This window comes from Jaculus jaculus, chromosome 7 (assembly GCF_020740685.1).
Source record: "Jaculus jaculus isolate mJacJac1 chromosome 7, mJacJac1.mat.Y.cur, whole genome shotgun sequence".
Taxonomy (NCBI): domain Eukaryota; kingdom Metazoa; phylum Chordata; class Mammalia; order Rodentia; family Dipodidae; genus Jaculus; species Jaculus jaculus.
In genome coordinates, this window is record NC_059108.1 from 31007147 (window position 1) to 31012057 (window position 4911).

Sequence of the window (4911 nt, forward strand, 5' to 3'; positions counted from 1 at the left end):
TAGCCTCTGTGCCAGTTACTTTATTTTTGTTGTGACAAAAAACCCTGTCAAAAGCAACTTAAGGAAAGAAAGTCTAATTTTTTTCCCCACAGTTTGAAGTTACAGTTCATCATGATGTGGAAGTCATGGTGGCAAAAACAAGAAGCAGCTAGTCACATTACATCCACACTCAGGAAGCAGAATGAGATGAATTCTGATGCTTAGCTCATTTTCTCCTTTGTATTTACTATGGTACTCCAGCCCATGTAATGGCTCTGGCCACATTTAGGCTGGGTCTTGTCATCTCAATTCACCTAATCTAGAAATTCAGCCATCTAGAAATTTGTTCCATTTTTATTATAAATTCTGTCAGATTAACAACAATAACCATCACAGCCTTCTAATTGGTCCTCCTTTTTCTACTCTTGTCTTTCCCTGCCACTATTCTATAATCTTCCCAACACATACAGGTATTTATGAATAAAAATGGACTTTTCTGTTCATAACCTTCTATGGGCTTCCAACCTCACTGAGACCAAGCCTAAGCTGTCATTGGTGGCCTGCATAGCCTTTCTTCTCTGGTCACTGTTACTCTTTCTAACCCGTCAGTGCTCCATCCTTGCTCTTATTTTGTTACAACCAACCTAACCTCTTTCTACTGTACAAGCTGCCCTTCACAGACCTGGAAGGGGCTGGTCACTTACCTGGAAGGTTCTTTTACAAGGTATTTTTGTAACTTCCTGGATGATTGCTCAGATTTTTAAACATCTCACTTTCCATTCTCTTTTCTGTGTTCCCTCAACTGTACTTATCACCGTCTGAAGAACACATTATTTTATTTTATTTTTGGATGTCCATGTGTGTAGTATGTATGGTGTGCATGGTATATGCATGTGTGTAGATGCACATGTCCCTTGCATGTGCATGCAGAGGTTAGAGGAGAACATTGGGTGTCCTCCTTCCACTGCTCATCTGCTCCTTTTCTTTTTTTTTTTAATTTTTTATTTATTTATTTGAGAGCGACAGACACAGAGAGAAAGACAGATAGAGGGAGAGAGAGAGAATGGGCATGCCAGGGCCTCCAGCCTCTGCAAACCAACTCCAGACACCTGCACCCCCTTGTGCATCTGGCTAATGTGGGATCTGGGGAACCGAGCCTCGAACCGGGTTCCTTAGGCAAGCACTTAACCACTAAGCAATCTCTCCAGCCCTGCTCCTTTTCTTGAGTCATTATTTCATACTTATTCCAAAGCTTGTCATTTTTGTTAGCTCCAGTAGTTCATACATCTCTACCTACCATGAGGACTGAGGTAACATGTGCATCCATACCTAGCTGTTAATTTGGGTGCTGGGAATCGAACTCAGGGAGTGTCCAGCTCCCTTAGGCTTTCATGCTTTTGTGGACCACTGAGGCATTTATCCTGCTCCTGTTTTATTTATCATGCCTGTTGTTTACAATCATCTCCCCTTGCCTGCTGTCACATAAACCCCACTGAGGACAGAATTTTGCGTTGCTTTTTCTGCTTTCTTCTAGGTTCTGCACCTAGAAGAACTATAGATGGAACAGGAACTTGATAAATGTATATGAATTTGCTTTTTTTCCTGTTAATACCATTTGACTCAAAGCAAATACTCTGAATATAATTATTATAACCATCATCATTATTCTAATTTTCCAAATAGTGCATAGTACTTGTAGGAAATAATATTTTTGGTTGCACACACTTTAGCAGGAAACACACTGATGTGTTTGGGTGCATATCCATCCCTTGTTCATGTGGTGTGAATGCGAGTAGATGTCTGCTATGATGTCCATGTGGCGGTCAGAGTACAACTTCAGGGGTCAGTCTCAGCCTGGTTAGAAGCAGAATCTCTCATTGGTTGTTCTCCATCGTGTCATCAGACTAGCTGGCTCACGAGCTTCCAGGTGATTCCCTACCTATCTTCTCACTGCAGAACTGTAGATGGACTGGAATTATAGATGCCCACTACAATGTGTAGCTTTTGTGTGGAGTTTAGGGATCCAAACTCAGGTTCTCATGGCAGAAAAGCTAGCACTTTATCCACGAATCTCTTCAGCTCAGAATAATGTTTTGCATTACAACCACAAAGTGTATCTGCAATGAAACTAAATTTCTGTTTATCAAAGACTTCATAGATTGTGAAGTAGTCCTTAAAGAAGGAGAAAATGTGTAGCTAGTAAAAACATTTTATCCAGAAAGAAATCCTAAAAATCAAGAAATACGGTACAAAAACCCATGCCCAAAAAACTCTGAAATGCCTATATCACAGGTGAAAACACATAAAATGGAATGTTTAATTTGCCTCTGTTTCCATATGAATAACAATTTAAACGTGGTAAGCACTTAAAATTCTTGTTTTTATTTATTTTGTATTGCAATATATGTATTTAGATATATGATGATTTAGAATTATCTTTGGGTATCTCATAAGTTGATGATTTGGGAGATAATTTTGAAAGTGCAGGTGCAATATGCTAAACTCAATCTATGTTGTTGTGAACTTTCTGTGACCCTTCTAACACATTTGTCCAACAAGTTCATATTCAAATTTACAGCAAAGTGAAATTCATTTCATGGTTATTGTTATTATCACCACTATCATCACTTTAATTTAGAGAAAACTCACAGGGCAATAGAACGAACACTGCCTGTTTCTGCATGGATATTTCTGCAGCAGCTCCCAGAACCACAGTAACCAGAGAAAAACACATGGGGATTGATTTAAAAATCTATGACCTTTGAGCAGTTACATTTATTGATTACCTCTTGTCCTCAAAATAACAGCAGTCACCAAGTCGAGATTATTTAGCATAGTGTTTATGGGCTATTTCATATCCCTTGTGGCCCTTGCTTAATATTTGCAGCTCTATAAAGACTGAAACAGGAGAGGAAATGATAACAAGTTCTCAATTTTTAAATAAAATGATAGCAAACATCTAATAATGGGATAAGATTTAGAATCTAGGAAAAGGCACGACAGTAGAAAGTAAACAGCACAGAGTGACATAAGTACAAACTGAAGGGTGTCTCAACAGAACAAAGTATGTTAGCATAGTTCAGGCAATAAATAATTTTGTTATTTTTGGTTTAGAATTTATAGATTTTCATAAATGGTGCACATAATTTTGCATACATGCAAATATGTCACCTATTATTATTACACACTACAAGGAAAATTAATAATCTTAAATATTTTCAGAAATTGGCAATAATCATATAAGCTGTTTTGCATGTGTATACGTGAGTGGTATATATACATATGTCTGCATGTTCACATGTGTGGGAATATATGTCTAGATATATATCCATGCTTTTTATGTTTATATTGCAGTAAAAACTTATGCTGGGGGTCTTTTTTTGATTGCTGTCCACCTTATTTAGTGAGGTGAGGTCTCTTAACTTGATTGAACTCAGAGGTCCCTGATTCCACTAGTGAACTAGCTAGCTTGCTCTGGGGATCCCCTTTCTGTGCTTCCTAAGTGCTGGAATTACAGGTAGGTTGCCACATGTGAGTAAAGGGTATCTAAGCTCAGGTTGCCATGATTATGCAGCAATCACTTTATCCACCAAGCTATCTGCCAGGGCCCTGTATAAACTTTGTAAAAGTATTCAGGACAGACATGCAAATATGCACTGAGACTGAAATGTATAATGAAGTGACTATTTATAATACTGAAAAGAGAGAGCACAAGGAAACATAAGGAGGTGAGACTCTGCATTGCAGAAAGAATTTTCAGGAAGAAATAAATGTTAAGGAATTACAAGGACTCAATGACAAGAGGAAATTGTTATGTGAAAAAAACTTTATATTTATTCCCTTATTGCATTTTCATACTGCAGCATGTACAGGATCATGCAGATTAGGTCCTTCTTTTGTCATTGACTTTCACTCTCTTTAGTTTGCTCAATCTAGCCACAGTGGCCTTAAAAAATATATATGGCTGGAGAGATGGCTTAGTGGTTAAGCGCTTGCCTGTGAAGCCTCAGGGCCCTGGTTTGAGACTCATTTCCTCAGGACATGTTAGCCAGATGCACAAGGGGGCACATGTGTCTGGAGCTTGTTTGTAGTGGCTGGAGGCCCTGGTGCACCCATTCTCTCTATTTCTCTCTATCTGCCTCTTTCTCTGTCTGTTGCTGTCAAATAAATAAATAAAAATAAAAAATGTTAAAAATATATGGTATTATTTGCAAGCAGAGAGAGAGAGAAACAGAGAGAGAGAGAGAGAGAGAGAGAGAGAGAGAGAGAGAGAGAGAGAGAGGGAGAGAGAACAGGTATGTCAGGACTTCTAGCTGCTGCAAACACTTTAGATGCATGTGCTCTTTTGTGCCAGAGGCTGTAAGTGGGTACTGCAGGAATCGAACCCTGGTCATTAGGCTTTGCAAGCAAGAGCCTTCACCTCTGGATCATCTCACAAGCCCAACATAGTAACACATACAAAGTTAGGGTCCCTTTCTTATATCATGCTTCTGCACACAGGGTTTCCTCATCATGATGTCTACCCTAGCTCACCCTGCTTAGTTGTTCCTTCCATAGGAAGACTCCAACTGTCAAGACCAAAAATGAATTCCCTGTATAGCTTTAGTCATGAGTGAAATTACTTTGTTTGAAATTGTTGGTTTAATATCTGTCTTTCATGGAAGGCTGTACACTACATATACTTTGTCTATCTGGTTCATGTTTTCATCTCCAAGACCAGACATGACAATTAACATATAGTCAATAAATAAATAAATAAATAAATAAAACAGTAATTCAATAACTAGGAAGCATATGAAAATCATTAAAATATTGTCAAAAGTAAACATTTAAGTGTTTAGCTCAAATTTAATTTTGGTCTATTAAATATCTAATTATTTGAAGAAGAAAGACAGCTGGTTGAGTTCATCATCAAAGAAGCATAGCTGTGTT